General features: G+C 35.5%; 1 pseudogene; it reads left to right on the top strand.

The window, feature by feature from the left end:
• The first annotated feature begins 1,279 nt into the window (after nucleotides 1–1,279).
• LOC115302214 lies at nucleotides 1,280–6,856 on the top strand (annotated as a pseudogene).
• The last annotated feature ends 11,336 nt before the right edge of the window (nucleotides 6,857–18,192 follow it).

Below are 18,192 nucleotides of genomic sequence, written 5' to 3'. Positions count from 1 at the left end.
TGAAGGAGCAGAGCCCAGAAGCCTTGGGTCCTGCAGGGGTCTGAGGGACGCTGCCATAAGACCGCAGGTGGCGTGCGGGGGAAGGAGGGAGGAGTGCACCTGCCGCCCCGCGCGCACAGGTGTGTCCTGTGGGAGCCTGGGGTAGAAGACCCCGCGAGCGTGCGCGGAGGAGCTGGAGAGACTGCGGGGAAGCGGGGCTGGGTCGTGCTTGGGGAAGGGCAGCTGCTCAGGGCTGCCAGCCGGGGACCCCGCAGGCATGGGCGCTGGAGGAGTGTAGGAGACTGTAGGCTTCCACCGCTGAGTGAGCGGTAGCGAACGGGGGGAGAGAGCCTTCTTCCTGGAATGCCTCTTCCCGTCCTTCAACTTTCAACTTCATTCCAGCTGGAACGGAGAAAAAAATTTCAAAGGCAAGTATCATTTTCACAGAGCAGTCTAACCCGGTCAATTTGCAGTGGGAAAGGAATTTATCAATAACCGGCATAATACTACAAACAAAAATAATTGACTATGAAAACTTCATATTTCTATTCTTTGTGTTTATTTATTTAAAATTTTTTGATGTTTATTTATTATTGAGACAGAAACAGAGCATTAATGGGGAAGGGGCGGAGAAAGAGGGAGACACAGAATGTGAAGCAGGCTCCAGGCTCTGAGCTGTCAGCACAGAGCCCGACGCGGGGCTTGAACCCACAAACCCTGAGATCATGACCTGAGCCGAAGTAGGACCCTTAACCAACTGAGCCACCCAGGTGCCCCTGGGTTAATTTATTAAATATACTTCATTCCAGTGGGGATCCTAGAAACAGGATCACCTGTCACATACCTGTATTCCAGACATACTAAACATAAGATTTCAGGAAAATATATCCTGCTTTTAAAATGTTCCTTTCCCCCTCTTCTACTTCTTAGAATGTATTTCCTATTTTATTCATTAGCTGTGCCCTAGTATTTTCAAGTATGAGCTTATTCCTCACCTTTGTGTCTTCCTGTTCACATAGTTAACAGGCTACAGAAAGTCATTGTATGGAATGAAAATAGTAAGTTTACAAACCAATATTCACTTCTAAACCTCACGTTCATGGAGAGGAGGAAGTGGCACCATATTTATTCTCTTTTAGGCACATTGCAGAGTGCTTGGCACATAGTTAAAGTGCAACAGATACTGATTAGAAAAAAATAATGGATGAAAGATAGAAGCATGTTACAGAAATTCATATGGGTTAATTTTTCATAGAATGATCAAAGAGAATTTTTGCTGAGTTAGCATGTAAACTGAATCATGGAGGTAAAGGGTAATTCAAGTAGAAGAAACGGTATGCCAAATTGCCAAAGAGAAAGAAAATCTGAAGTGATATTAGAAAATATCAAGAACATGAGTCTTACCTATTTTAGAATACTAATGCTAAGGAAAAGATAGAGATTAAAAACAAAACAAAAAGTAGCCTGTAATTAAATCCAGAAATATAAAAAAAAATCACAAAAAAATTTAATATAATGCCCAATCTGAGATAAATTTAGTTTTCTAGAAATTGTATGTAGAAGGTAAAAAACTTCAGTGGTACCTGGGTGACTCAGGTGATTGAGTGTCCTACTTTGGCTCAGGTCATTATCTTGTTGCTCATGGTTTTAAACCCCATCTTAGGCTCTGTGCTGGCAGCTCAGAGCCTGGAGCCTGCTTGGGATTCTGTGTCTCCCTTTCTCTCTCTTCTCTCCTGCTCATGCTCTGTCTTTCCCTCTCTCTCAGAAACAAATAAAAAACATTAAAAACTTAAAATAAATTTAAAAGTGTCTTAAGGAAATGGTAATAAATGTTAGTGCCATCTCTTATTTTACTAGGTTGCTAAAATATGGCAATGATATACTACATAATCAATGTTTTAGAATGAGTATTTAACCATAAGCCTATGTTAAATGGTTTAAAAGAAGCAATTATATTATTGAATTTTAATTTTCATTCAATCTCCAAATACCATGATACAAAATATGGTTATTTCTATGTTATCCAGTGATAGGGAAAACTCCCTTTTCAGGTAAAATAAAATACATAAAAATTGTGCTTTAGTTTATAAATTATATTCGTGTTTTCTTTAATTATAAAGCATAAAAGACATTCTTGATAGAAAATATAGTATTTTCTACATAATTTTAGCATATTTGAAGATAAATAACTTATGATGAATGTTTCTCTCATCCAACAACCTTCATTTTCATGAAAACAAGGATCATGTCTTATTTATCTTGGCATATCAATGCTTGCCTCAGTGGCTAGCAGAGTGAATGCACTCATACAGTGAAAAAGAAATGATAGCATTTATTGAGAATTTACTTTCTATGCAATATACATTGTGTGAATTATCATTTGTAATTTTAACAACAGCTGATGTGACAAATATTGGCATCTTTCTTTTACAGAAGAAACTGAGGTTGAACGATGAACAGTTGAAAGAAGAAAACTCTGCTGAAGTCATATCACTGGTAAGTGGAAACCAAAATTTGAATCTAGGCAGGCCAGTTCTCAAATATGATTCTGTAATTACCAAAGGGTGCTCTTTTTCTAGAAGTGGAAAACAGGCAGATAATTAAAAGCATGGTTACTTTTCTTTCTAAATTTGGGGCTAGCCATTACACATCTTACATAAGGTTTTACATTTTTATAATGGTGATAAATCAGTATATGCTAGACATATTTGATTTTAATTTGTTTTGCAATAATTAAATTTGAGTTATATTTAATGTAATCTATTTGTATATAGTACCTGTTGAGAAACAATTCTCCCTGGGTCTCATGTTTTTGTATATCTTGGGGGCAAAGCACTGGCTGTCTTTCTTCCAGACTTTTTTTATAGGATATTTTCATTGCAAAACAGGCTTGAAAGATAGAGCTATTAACACTTCTGAAACAAAGGGACAGTACACTAATTCCCCATTAGAAGAGATTTGAACTCTCTAGACTCAGAGTTCCTCTCCCATAATATAATATACTCTGTGTATATAGTTATCATCAGGCTCTCTGTCTCCCTGTAAAAAATGGGACTTAGGAAACTTATATAAATAAAGCAGATAGTCTGGCTACTGCTATTGATTGGCAATGAACTGTGCATCTTTGACTCCGGAATCTTAGGTCACCATCAGCATACATAAAACCATGGCAAGCAAATTCATTAGCTTGTACATAGTATAAAATCTTAGACCTTTTAAAGTTTCTAAGATATATTGTGTGTGATTTTTATTACATATTAGATAACTTAATTTTTAGGAAAGAAATTTGCTGATGTATCTAACATTTTAAAATATCTTAGACTCAAGATTTGAATGATTAGAAGAGTTTGTGAATCTCATCAACGTTTTGTATTCATTTTTCCTATAGTTCAAATGCTTAAATATGCAATTTATTCCTTATCATTAATGTATATTTGACTGGTAATGAATGTTTATAAAACATTAGACCAGTTGCTCAAACAGAGGCCAATCTGACTTCCAGGGAACATTTGACAACAGCTGGAGACATCTTTGATATACATGGCCTGAGATGTATGCGTCCATTGCTTGTCTCAGCTGGGAGTGGTGGTGGTTGCCACTGGCATTTAGTGGACAGAGACCAGGGTGCTGTTAAATATTCTATATGGTTTAGGACAACCTCTCATAATTAACTATTTAGTCCCAGGTGTCAATTATGGTGACATTGAGAACCCAGATATACATAGATTTGCTTTTGCATCTGAGTCAGAAAGATCTAATTTAATTCTCTCAATGATAAGAATTATTCTGGGGTGCCTGGGTGACTCAGTCAATTAAGTGTCTGACTTCAGCTCAGGTCATGATCTCACAGTTCATGGGTTCAAGCCCCATGTCGGGCTCTGTGCTGACAGCTAGCTCAGAGCCTGGAGCCGGCTTCAGATTCTGTGTCTCCCTCTCTCTCTGACCCTCCCCTGCTCACACTGTCTCTCTCTGTCTCTCAAAAATAAATAAAAGACATTAAAATTTTTTAAAAAGACTTATTCTGCATATAAAATTAGAAAAATATAAATCTGTCTCTATATTTATCTATCATATGTCTATAATACAGTTTTTCATGAAAATCAAACTATAACATAAATGAGAGCAAATATCAACAGAAAACCAAAGTTTCAATCATTTCAAACTTTTTTGGATGTCCCTATATTTAGAAATATTAGAGGAATATAGTCAAGCCTATTTTTTAATTTATTGGTTATGAGATATAATCAATAATGTATATATAAAGAACAAATTTTTATCATGGGGGATGGGGGTGGATGGGTGTGAACATAAAATATATATATCCTGTATTTGGTTACCTAAGTCTATCCTGTTAGTATAGAAACAGCAGTCATGTATATTTATTTGTCATTATAGCAATCTGTCAAGGAAATTCTGGAATTTGTGTACATTGCTTTTCAAAGTTGTAATATTGTGTTTGAATATTACCTGCTTTATAGAACAATCCTTAAGCATCCATGACTTCACAGGTTATAGCTATAAAATTGTATGACCTTACATGTATGCAAATATATGTATGTATGTGTGTATGCATACATGCATACAAGCAGAAGTACTACATATAATTAGCTAACATAAACTGAGCATCTGCATCATCGTGTCAAATAGTAGTATCTGGTTCACAAGTGTAGACTAACAGTGTCTTCATCTGTATCATTCAGTGTTAGTGGATCCATCTACACACAATAAGAACTTTTGATTTTCAAGGGAAAATTAAGGTTTCAAAGACACTAAAAAAAACCCATCTAGAACAGGGAGCGGGAGCACCAAGGCTGCAGCAGAAGGGGAAGTTGGGAGGCTGGAGGTTGCAGGGTCTGGCAGCCTGGGTTGCAAGTCAGCAGCCTGGCCTTTGCTTAGGTGACTGGCACTGGACAGCCTCAGTCTGGAGAGGAGTCAAGCTGACCAAAGAGGAACCTCTTCCCAAAAAGGTTTGACTGAGTGAAACAGACTTCACAGTTATGGCAGGAGATGAGTTAATTCTAACATGAAACAATATGGGCTATTATTTGTCCAAGTTTTGGAGGGCAAGTACACAAATATTTTTTTTCATGTTTAAGACTTTTTTGCATGTCTATTTATTTATTTGGAGAGAGTGCAAGTAGGGGAGGAGTGGAGAGAGAGAGCAAGACAGAATCCCAAACGGGCTCTATGCTGTCAGCATGGCACCCGACATGAGGCTCAGTCTCATGACTGGAGCTGAAGTCAAGAGTTGGCCGCGTAACCCACTGAGTCACAAGAGACCCCAGATTTTAATTCTAATGGGTGACCTGGCTTAAAGGAATCTGATGAAAAATTAAAGCCACAAGAGCCTGTACTTAGGTAGGACATTCTTGTAATGCGACTAGCAATCAAGGAGCAAGAGATGCAAGAGTGAAGTACTCAGATCCAGCAGCCTAGCAGTGCCCAACTGAGAATCAAAATGGTAGACCCAGTGATCAACTTGGTTTACATAAAAGTGAACAGACTAAAGGCAAACTGGAACAAGCCCCACATTAACTGAGTGCCTAGAAGTTTCTGCTGGCTAGGTAAATAAATCCTCCTCAGCCAAGACTTCACTGACCATCCCACGAGGAAAAAGTACTGCTTTCCAAGCAAGACTCAGACTATTCAAGACCAACCCCCCAAAACAAACAAACAAACAAACACCACAATCTTTCACTCTCCAGCTTATCATGACTAATGTAAAACTTACCAGATGAACCTTATGTTTCAGCTTTTTTGTCTTCCCCCTTCCCCTGCTTCAGAGGCCTGATGATATGGGACTATTTCAAAGAGGTGGCCACCTCCCCAAAATTCATTCCCCTTCTAGAGCATGTAGGCACTTGAGAAACGTTTCTGTTTGAAGAAAATAGAAAACCAGAAGTCTCAAGTATGTGTCTTCAGACAGTTTGGAGGAATGGAAACCTACAGATTTAAAATCATAATTTAAAGATATAAAATTTCAGTAAAATGTAAAAATGGAGTAGGTATTGTTCTTAATCATGAGCATAGTGACTTAGAGACAGTGTGTGACACTGGGTATCAGTTTTGCCAATAAGAATGTGGAGAATGTGGACTTTGCGACTGTCGAACTTCTGGGTCTAAACTCCAATGAGCCAAACAGGCAAAACGTTAATGACAAATGCTGACTGCTTAACCAGGAGAAACAAGAGCTTGGAAGTCAGTTGTCCCAGGGACGTATTGCATAACGTGAAGCAGAGTTGGCTTTATGGAAGAAAATAGGAGCTTAAAAGCAGTCAGGATGAACGGAATGACTTCATCATTCAACTTGACGACAAAGTAGAGGGCATGCTGAGCACTAGGGTAGTTCTTCATCAGCAACTGAGAGAGACACGCCAGCCAGAGGCTGGCTTATTACTAACAGCAGCCATCTCAGGCTCCAGTCCCAAATACCAGCAGGACTATACTTTGAAGCCTGAAGGACAGTCAGAGGCCACAGGGAAAGACTGCAGTCAGTTGGGCATTAGTCCAAGTAACGGCAGTTCCTCCTGGCAGAGCACATCTGGGCCTGGATTTCTCAGGGAGAAGGACACAGCAGAAGATAGCTTTTCCTTCTCTGGGAAATGGTAGTAAATGCTCCAACAGCTCAGAGGGGAGAACTGGCAGAGGAAGTAGTAGTTATGTAAACTGACTAAATGGGGGGTAGTCTACATAGGTGCAGTCTTTCCCACAGGCCGTGAAAACTCTCACACACAACTCAAATGACACAGACTGCAATCATGACCCTCAAGAAGGGAAACAAAAAAGTACGTGAGAAGGATATAACTGAACTACAGGTTCCTGCCACCTTCAGAATGGTTTGGATTCAAGGGTAAATGTACAGAGTTCAGTTTTGTAGTATTTTTTTGCAGCAAATTTTTATATAGTGTCATTTAATTTGGGAGAGATTACTGTCCAGAAAATTAACGCTACTTTTGTCACAATTTACCTTTTATGTGATTGCATTTATCTTTCTTTTCTTTTTCTTTTTTTTTTTTTTTCCTTATGTCACTTTAATACCTCTGCCACTTTGGAAATTGTGACACTTAATTACCATGAATGTTGCTGAAAGGATATTTTGTGTAGGGTCAAGTTATTTTTATATGAGTTAATATGTAGTTGTAAATGGAGATATTTCCTTAAAGAAAGTATAACACAATGATGTCTGTAGGAATCTGTCTCTATTCTAAAATCTGTGCTGTGTAAGGGCATTTTGGTCATGTTGTTATACTTAGGGTAGATGTAGGTTTTTGACTAAGTTTGTACAATACAGTAGGTTTATCACTAAAAGTTAGACTTGCTGATAAAGTCCTACAGTAGTTAAAATTTTTTAATTTTTTTTGAGAGAGAGAAGAGGGGAGGGGAGGGGAGAGGCAGGAGGAGAGGGAGAGAATCTTAATCAGGCTTTATGCCCAGTGCAGACCCTGACGCTATACTCATAACCAACTATGAGATGATTACTTGAGCTGAAATCAAGAGTCAGATACTTCAACAACTGAGCCACCTAGGCGGCCCTCAAGTATATCTTGCCTATATTGACCAAGCCTAAATACATATTTTTATTGTAAAAAAAAAAAAAAGAAAAATCCAATATTCAGTATAGGCAATACTTAATTCAACTACTTGGTTGGATAGTAATTGAATTTAATGGATGAGTGTGATAATAAACCTATTTGTGAATAGTCTTTGGAAATAAATTGATATCTAGGAGATTCCAAAGAGGAAAAATAACATTATTCAGAACCCAGGGACAACATTCACACTTATTCAAGACCAAAATATTAATCAAAATTGAATCAAAATGTTAGCCTTCCTTTCACTCAAAAGCTATTAGTAATTGAATATATTTTAATAGAATTAAAAATACATATTATTGACTATAATCACAATTTTAAAATAAAGATTTACTTACGTTTTTATTAGTTGCTATTTTACCATGTAGCCAAAAATATTTTCTATTGTTTGAATGTGTGTGTGTGTGTGTGTGTGTGTGTGTGTGTGCACGCGTGCACGTATGTTCAGGTGGGCAGGCTTACTTATAAGAAATGTAGCCCAGGTGAACCAGACTGGCTCAGTCAGTAGAGCATGCAACTCTTGATCTCAAGGTCGTAAGTCCAAGCCCCACTTTGGGGATGGAGCCTACTTAAAATGTCAAAAAAAAAAAAATGTAACCCAAAACTCAACTGAAAGAAATAATGAGGGAAAGAGGACAGAAGTATGAATTAAAATAGTATTTAAATATACCTTAAATATACTGAATAGACAAAAACTTTCTATGTAGTTTTTGTGGTTAAAGAAAAATATTTTTCTTTTTAAAATGAAGATGTAATTAACCTAAAACGTTATATTAGTTTCAGGTATACAAAAGGTTTTAATATTTGGAAATATTGCAAAATGATCACCAGAGGAGGTCTAGTTAACATTCTTTGCCATACATAGTAATTTTTTATGATGGTAACTTTTAAGATCTACTCTTTTAGCTACTTTCAAATACACAATATAACTATAATCACTATGCTGTACCTCATGTTACCATCACTTACTTATTTTATAAGTAAAGAATCAAATTTTTATACCAGAAAACATAAATAAGTAAAAACTGAATTTTTGAAGTGATTGAGAAACTAGAAATATCACCTAATTATTCAATCTTGGGTTTTTGAAATGATGCTCAGAAAGTCAGAGTAATTTGGTAAACTTCACACAGGTAGTTAGTCAAAGAGAACTAGAATCCAATTGTTCTAATATCGTTATGTCTTAATATGTTTTAGGACAACTCTGCCTCACACCATCATGCATACATCTCCACCAAGCATTCCTATTATCATTCCTCCTTTCTATACTGACATGTGCCTGAAAGTATCAAGCGATCTCTCATCTTCCCTGGGAATTTTTCAAACATCAGCCTTCTCTCATGATAGGTGGTCACATCTGTATTTCTTTATGCAATTGATAGAATCCCATATAAAATATGCAGCTGAAACTTTTCAGAAGTATGAAAGAAAGTGTTAGATTGAGCCCTGATGAAATCTGTTTTCTACTAAAGAATAAACACAGAAATGAATCAGTCAGCCAAATATTAAAGTGTGTTTACCACATGGTTACAATTAAATATTTCCCAGAAGATCTCACTCTGTCTTCCTGGGATCCTATGTTTTTCTATAATCAAAATTATTACTGATCTATTTTAGGTGGTCAGCCACACCCAGCACGTAAAACAATGCATTCATTGCCAAAGGCCCTGTTTTAAATGAATGGTTTGTAGTCTATTTCCCAAGTATATCTCTTAATTATGCATTTTAATCATTCCCAATTTGTGATAAGAAGCAGTGCATTAGCCACTTTCTTTTAAGGTGCTGCAGATAATGAATCCTAAACTATTCTTGACAACCAACCTTGGATACAACTTTCTCTTTCCTTTATTAATGTACAAGTTAGGGAGAATATTGTCTGCTGATGAGTTCCAGAAATTCTCTATGAGCAGTCTTCAGAGAACCTGCCTCAGGCGATGCTATCATAAATGTTCACAGTGGCTAATGTTGATATTTGCTAGTTCTTTCTCACAGATGAACTAGTGCTCCTGAGGAAATTAATAAATGCCTTTCATGGAATATGTAGATGTGTTTTGAAAAAAATAGAATCTTGAGTTATATCTATTTGAATATTCCAGTATATTTAAATATCTGCATTTTGTTTTTCAGTTATATTTCTATTTATGTATTTCTATCTATATAAATTTAAAACAAAAATGTGAAAGATGTTAGAGTAGAAAGTTTTGTTAATGTTTTCTTTTCCAGAATATCTCAGGTATTATTTCCTCAGACTTCCATTCAATCTTTTTCCATTTATATAGACTTCTAAACTTAAAATTTATTTTTATTATCCATTTTACCTCAACAGAAAAAATGTGTGGTGGACACCATATTTTAGACCACAAAAAATAAGTTAGCCCATATATTCTTTTACATTTATCCAAATAATTACAAATAAATATTTTACTGAATCATATCTACAATCTTGGAGCAAGTAAAGCAATATGTTTTACAATTTGATAGTTAATAATCAAAGAAATAAACATTCATATTTCATGATCAAGTATGATGGGACCCTTTTATAAAACTTGTGTTGGTTACAAAATTTAAAGGCATATATAGAAATATATTTTTATGATTTTAAGTAGAGTCTTTATAATAATAGATTGTATCATAATTGAGTACAGTACATGCTATTCCCTGCATTGTAGAGTTATTCACATAATGAATGTTTTGTGATCTGTAAACAGATAGAGGAAGTACACTTCCTGGTGGTAGAGGACACAGACATGGAGGAAGATGCTTCCTTAGGTTGTGCACATGAACGTTGGTTCTATATCATTAAGTCTTACTGAAACATAATTTGTTATTTACTATGTCTGGGCCAAGTGCGTCATCTGTAAAATGGGAATGTGATATCTATATGACAGGATTGTTTTAAAAATAAATTAGATAATGGGTTTTACATAGCACCAGTTCTCTGCAAATGTTAACTCCTCTGTTTAACATAATGACTGGATACTAGTTTAGGTAGCAATACTCTCTATACCCATGGGTATCATCACAGGCATGCCATTTAGTTCTTTGGCATGAATTTAGCTACTCAGTTTCAAAAACAGTATGATTTTTAGGGCCCCACCTCTTCTGTTGTTTGTGTATGTTATAAAGATAATTTGATTCTCTTCGACCCAATTTTAATTATTGGTCCTGTCTTTTCTTCTTCTTCTTCATATTACTATTTAAATAATAAACTTCGAGAGGTCTTTTGTTTTACAAATAGTCAATCTGTAATAATTATCAAATATCAACTTGTTTAAATATCCAATGTGATTTTGACTAAATTGTCCTTTATTTGAGGTTCTACTGAAATATGGAGCTGCTAAATATGGTGTGAAGTACAAATCATCCATTTTGCTACAAGTAAAATCAATACTAGGAAGTGGTTAAAATTTTCTACATATAATCAATAAAGCTGTCAATTAACATGGATATTAAAGTGAAAGCTACCATGTTGATAAAGTAATAGGAAAGTAGTAGGCCTAAATATGGAGTTGTAGGACACAGAACTGTCGGATCGTACTAATTATACCTACGCTTAGAAAGTTTTCCTGCTGGGAATTAATCACATTGTTAGTAAAGGAAACAAAAGCTTTAAAAAGGGTGTTAGAACCGAAGCCACCATCTGAGTGTAAAACTAATAATAATCAGTGCTATAAAATCATCTTCCTTTAAGAGTAAATGTAATATTTTGACATTTGGGAAATGGCTGTATCTAATCAGAGAGACTTGTAGGAAGAAAGTATGGCAAGCTAGTGGGAAAAGGGCCAGATAAGAAGAATGGCAAAGAAAGGAAGGGAATTGACAAGAATGTTGGCAGCTTTATGTGGAGAAATATAGAACAGATGCATGACTATTGAATAATAAAACACTGAATATGTTGAAGATTACCAAGACTTTAAACATAAGACTTAATTTGATAACTGCAGGGATTGAATCAGTGTTTGAATTCAGAATATTAAAGATAGGATATAGAATGTGTTAAGTGTTGTGAAAGGGAAAAAGGGATTGTTTTTCTGATAGAGTAAGGGTGAAAACGATAGTATCAATAGTAAATAAGCATGGAACATTAATGGGTCTTGCTCTACATTTTATTAGCAAATCATAGTTCAGGTATATATAGTTCATGCAGTTAAAACTTACAGTGGTCATCTCAGTAACTTTGCCAAAATATACTAGAATGATTTTTTCACGATTGTGAAATTATTATATCAAAACCTAATCTTTATCCTGTCCTACCGCCGGTCAGGACAGAGAGACCTGGGCTGAAAACTGACTGTTTAAGAGGACAACACCCTGTAACCCTCTCCTGCCCTCTCACCTCACAAATTCTAATACACCAAACGTTTGGCTTGATGAGCATGGCCCGCGGTGCCTGGCTGGCTCAGATGGAAGAGTACATTAGTACATTAGTCTTAGTCGGATTATAATGACCTATAATATTGAGGGTATTTAGTCAGAGCAACATGGTCTGCAGCAGGGGTAAACAAACACTGTCATAAAACTGAAAGGTGAGTTTCTCTCATTGAACATACATTCACTATGTATCAATCTTTGTCTCAGATATTTTAATTTTTCTTTTAAAAAACTAAATATTCAAATTATTGCAGAGTTGCTATTATAAATAAGAATCATGTAATTTTTGGTATTCTACCATTAGGAGAAAAATAATGTCCCAATATGGACACAAAAATTTCTAACTTTATTTAAACTCGACCCGAAACAATTTACCCATTGCAAAGTTTATTTGCAAAGGATATGCAAGAAAAGTTTAATATCACTAGGGAAAGCTCCTAAAGGGAAATGTGCTATCCTGAGGTATAATATTCCTGGTTAGTATGCTTATTTTGAAGTATTCAACATGGATAGGCTAGTCCCATAAGACCTGTGGCTGTTGGAATAAATGAAGGGCATGTAAGAGTTTCTGCCTTGAAGAACAGCCTCCATTTCCTTAACTGACTTGTTAGAGCATTAGAGAGAGCTCATTCTCAGGTTGATAATTTCCATTCTATGTAAATAGAGCAGATGTTACTCAACGGTTTCCATACTAAATGGTTCCTTTTATAGTTGAGACTATCTTGCCTGTTACTAGTTGAATTTCCTATGCAACAAATCATCCCACACCCACTAGTGGATTAAAATACAAGCATGTTATTATTTCTCACGACCACTCCCGTGGTTTACAGGAGTATTTCTATTAGTTTGGACCAGCTCAGCTGTTCTTTGCAGTTGGCTGAACTAGGAACAGGGTGGTGTGAACAAATTACTCTTTTGCTTTGTGGTTGGCCCAGTATCAGTTAGGATGATGGGATTAATTTGGCCAGGTCCTTCTGTCTCTCCTCATGCTGCTGGTAGGCTAGGCTGGGCTTCTTCACCTGGCAAGTAGTTCCAAAAGCAGCAAGAGAAGAACTGCAAAGAAGTACTTTACAAATGTCATTTTGTGTCATGTTTGCTATTGTCTCATTGCCAAAACACGTTCACAAAATTGGCTTAGGTCATTTGGAAGGACACTCCAAGAGGATACAAAATTTGTGCCCATATTTTATAACTTACCACAACCATATACTTAACAAGAAGGCTAGAAAGTGCTTTGATAGGTCTAATATTAAGGCCTTGATATTGGGATTTGGCAATTATCTTAAAAGGTGTCTAAATCTGTCTTAGTACATTTGAGATGCTATAAAAAATATCATAGACTGGGTAGCTTATAAACAACAGAAATGTATTTATCACAGTTGTGGAGGCTTCATTCAGAGTCTGGTGAGAGCCTGATTCCTGGTCCATAGAGGACTGGCTTTTCAGAAGTCGGAAGGGGTTCAGGAGATCTGTAGGGTGTCTTGGGTAAGAACACTAATCCCATTCATGAAGGCCTCATGACTGAACACTGCCCAAAGGTCAGTCTCCTAATGTTATCACCTTGCAGGGGTGAGGGTGGTAGAATTTTAATATAGAAATTTTGAAGGGCACGAACATCCAGTACATACCAGATCCCCACCAGTCAAGAACATCAGAAACACACCTGAGATGTATGGAGCATCTTAAAGAGGTGCTGAGAAGATTTGGCCTTGGTGATTTTGGTGAAAGATTTTAGGGGGCACGGTTTTCCTCTAGATTAAGTAGGGCGAGAGTATAGCAAACCACCTGGAAATTGGCCAGATAAAAAGAATGGCAAAGAAAAGTAAGGATTTGACATGGATGTTTGCAGTTTCATATTGGGGAAATATAGAACAGAAGTGTGACCGTTGAGGGTTAAAAACTGGACATGTTGGAAGACAACAGAGACCTTAAAGCAATGAAAAAGAGGTGACTGACGACACTGAGAATATGTGGATACGTAATCAAGGATTATTGGTTCTTTGAAGAAAGTAAAAGCTAAGCCAATGGAAGGGGAACTGTACTTGAGAATATAATTGAAATAAGACTCTGAACTGAACAAAAATGCCATAAGTAGACTGGATAAAATAATTAAAACATGCTTATACTTACGTGGAACTGGGCAACTTTCTTGCAAGTCTAAGGATAAAGAAAAACCATATGTGCCTTCAGAAACATTTTTAAGAACTCATTTTTAGAAAGCACTTCAAAACATACTATCCTCAAATAAATTGTGAGAAACTTTTGAGAACAGAAAAAATATAGCCAAAAGAACATAATTTTTTTCATTCAAGAATTTTAAAATTAATTTGCTGATCTTTTAATAGTCATAAACATATTTTCAGCTACACAAGAGTCTAACAAATATGTATGAATTAAAATATAATTCATGTACCTATAAAAATAAAAAATATTCTTAAGATATATGAAGATGTACTATGTCAAAGAAATAGTTTTTAAAAAGCTCAAGTGTTAATGGGAAAGTGTTGATACAAAAATCAACAACAGTGAAAGAATAAGTAATTGTTATATGTCTTGTTGAAGTATAATTAATTCATAAAATTTAATTCTAAAAAATGCCATAATGTAAGCATTATATGTAGTGGACATTTTTATTAAGAGAATATTGAGAAAAGTGGAGATCGAGAGGAACACAGCTCATAAGGTGTTGTAAAAGGATGGACTTTATTACCAGAGTAATAAACTTGCTTCTAGCATGGAAAAAACATTATCAGATTTGTATTTTAGAAAGGTAACTGAAGGTGAAATAAAAATTGATGATAGTAGAATAAGATTGGACCTTGAGAGGCCATTTAAAGATCTATTTCAAGAAGCCAGAATGCACTGAAAATGAAGACAAGGAAAGAGATCCAAAAAATACTTACAAGATACAGTCAAACAATTCTGTGTTTGTTGGAACATATGTTGAAGTATATGGAGGTATCCCAGATGTTTCAAAATCAGTGATGATTCCTGAATATTATTAACAAAAGTATCCTGATGTAATGGGTCTTGAAATACTTATTTTTTATTGCTAAAAGAAAATAAACAGAAAAAAATAGTGCCTTAATTTAGTTTTGTTCATAAGATCACAATCCTTACCAAAGTCCACCCAGTAATAAAATGACCAGGCATATTTTCTTGGCTCTTAAGTTAGCTGAAGTAATCTTCCTCTACTCAGATCTGCCACTTGTTGTGCTTGTAGTTTGTTACTTGTGTGTTTTGTTAGAACATAAGACTTAATCTGATGACCTCAAATTGTTTCAATTAATAATATTAAAGATAAGGTATAGAATGTGTTAAGTCTTGTGAAAGGGAAAAAGAGGATTTCTGTTCTGATGTAGCAAGAGTAAAAACCCTAGTATCAATATTAATACGTGGGAAGCATGAATGTGTCTTGCCCCAGATTTTATTAACAAAACATAGCACAGGGGCACACAGTTAATGTGGTTAAAATGTAGAGTGTCACCTGAGTAATTTTACTAAAATATACTAGAATAAAATTTTTTCAAGATTTTGCATCAAAAATCTAATTTTTACTTTTTAATCTGTCTCATTATAATGGCCTATAAAATTAATGGTATTTGGTCAGAGCAATGGGTCTATAGAAAGAGTCATGAAACTCTCGTAAAACCTAAAAAGTGAGTTTCTCCCATTTGCGTATGTACATTGTGTCATGGAGTGCCTCTGAGATATTAAGGAGATTTGGGCTTGGGTTCGGTGATACTGGGGAAAGTTTAAGGGCGCACGGTTTCCCTTTAGGTTTAACTACTTCCAGAAAACAGAATCAATACTCCTATTTTTGTTTGAAAGTGGGAGGAATGAAGTAGGGCTAAAGCTGAATTTAGTAAAGAAGCTAGGAAAGATACATAGATATATATAGATATAGATACATCGAGAAGAATCAGCTTTGTAGTCTTCATAGATTCTTCTTGTCTGTGTTTAGACATAATATGTCTTGTTTTAACTCTCTCCATCATCATTATGAGTGACCTTCTTGGAGACTGGTGTTCTGCAAAAATATCTCTGATCATCAGGAGAACACTGTGTCCTATCTCTTAGTTCTGGGCCACTTGCCACGGACAGTCATTAGAATTTTTCTCATTTCCCTCTTTCTCAAGTATAAACACCACCCAACATGGGACTTCAGAATATATATGTGTGTGTGCGTGGGCATAAATTTAAATCTGATGTCATATCGATAAATATCTTAGCAACTTCTCAGTATATGGCAAGTCCATTAGCTCAGTTCTCCCTCAAACAATCCACTCCTGACATTGGAAGCAGCTGGCGTCAACGCACCCTTTTGTCTTTTATTGTCTTGTGCTATTTCTGTTACAAATAACACTTCATGCAGAATCATAAATGTTAAAATGACAGAGAATCCCACTTAAAGAAATATAATTGAGTAACTATGATACCTTGGCCTGAGTTGCTTTAGCATTTACTAGAGCAACAAGAAAGAGTTTTCATCTTAACATTTTTATTTTACCACATCATCATTATAACACCTCCCTTTTGCAAAAGAGTTTCCAAATAATTCCAGAACTGCACATATTGGCATAGAGTTTGCTTTTATGGTATTCTTTCCTCTCACATGCATTTAACTCTGTGTGAAAATTTTACAGAGAATTTTTTTCAGTATTTGTGTGATCCAGAAACAGTTATTTTGATCTTACTGGTAATAGTGGCTATGTCAAAGTAATGAGTTTACAGAGGTATCCTGAGGGAAGAGTCTCTAAAAGGTTACTGAGATGAAGGGAGTGTTTGTAAGATAATTAAACCTAATGTACTCTAACACATAGGTAAGCTAGTGAAATAATTCCAAAAATGAACTACTTCAATGGGAACAGAAATAAAGACCCAGACAAAACAGATATCAAGAAGGCAGGACTTCCCACCACACATGTGATGGATTTTGAACAAATTACATTTGGATCTCAAAGGGACAAGGTACTGGAGCTGACATTTAGGTAATGTACCTGAGATCCCTTGAGGTTGGTGTGGTAAACAACCATCTTCAATGTAATCATGACCCCTAGAATTGAGCCAGGAAAATATTTTTATTATGACTGACAAACTTTAAATACCTGATTAAGGAGAGTATTAATGAACACAGTTCAGCTGTATTCATACTTCAAGATATCATTGCAACCTGATGAAGTTATAGAAAGTGTTTTGTAATCAACTTTAAAGGCTATGAAGGATACAATTAGAAATTAAATGTTTCAGAAGAAAAGCCATGCATGTGAAGTGCTTTGTAATCACTATCCTGTGATTACGAGCAAGTGATTCCTCCACCATGTAATGGGTGTGGAGGCATGCAGAAAATAAGATAGTAAGCCAAGCAAAGAATTTTTGGAATTCCTTTATCCACTTCATTTATACAAAGAATTCTTGGGCTGAATAGGTCCTCTAGTTGTCAAAGCATATAAAACCAAGGACCTATTTCATAGAGCAAAGAAGTTATTAAGTTTGGGCCTTTGGCATATACCATTTGCTATGAAACTGAATATGGTCTTAGGATAATGTCATGAATTGAAAATAAGGAACCATCACATGAATAATAAAGTCTAATATGGAAATGTAGATAGTTACTAGACTTTTTCTAATCTCCATATTAAGAAAACATCAATAGCCTTAGATTATCTCTTTCACTGTGGCAGACTCAGGAACTACTCAAATAAATATTAGGTAAATTGGAGAGCATTTGTATCTAATCTGTAGGAAAAGCTCTGCATGATGAATTATGACCAGAGAATGACAAATATAAAGGCGCTACTGTGCTCAACCCTCTTTTCCCAAAAAAGACCGGGTTCAATTGCAGCATGTAAATATGTAGACTTTGAAATTTTCTAGGAGAGTAACATGGCATGCCTATAAGACCTTCTCCTTTTTATTTATTTTTTTATTTATGGATATTTTATTTTATTTTTTTTAATATAACACAATTTATTTTTTTAACATATGCAATTATTTTCCATCATTTACAATACACTAGTTACAACGACACTCCAAACAGAAAAGCAAAGTAAAAAATCAAAACACCAACTTCTATTTCATGTAATTAGACTTATACAGAAATTAGAAGGTTAAGTAACAACTAGTTAATCACCTAATTTCACAGCTATCTGAAGTGGCAATCGTTATATAGCAGCTTATCTATGATACATTCAAGATAAATGATACAATTTATTACTTGCCCATAAGCTACAACACAGCCTGCTTAATA

The sequence above is a fragment of the Suricata suricatta genome, chromosome 9 (assembly GCF_006229205.1).
Source record: "Suricata suricatta isolate VVHF042 chromosome 9, meerkat_22Aug2017_6uvM2_HiC, whole genome shotgun sequence".
Taxonomy (NCBI): domain Eukaryota; kingdom Metazoa; phylum Chordata; class Mammalia; order Carnivora; family Herpestidae; genus Suricata; species Suricata suricatta.
This window is presented reverse-complemented; position numbering and strand designations above follow the sequence as displayed.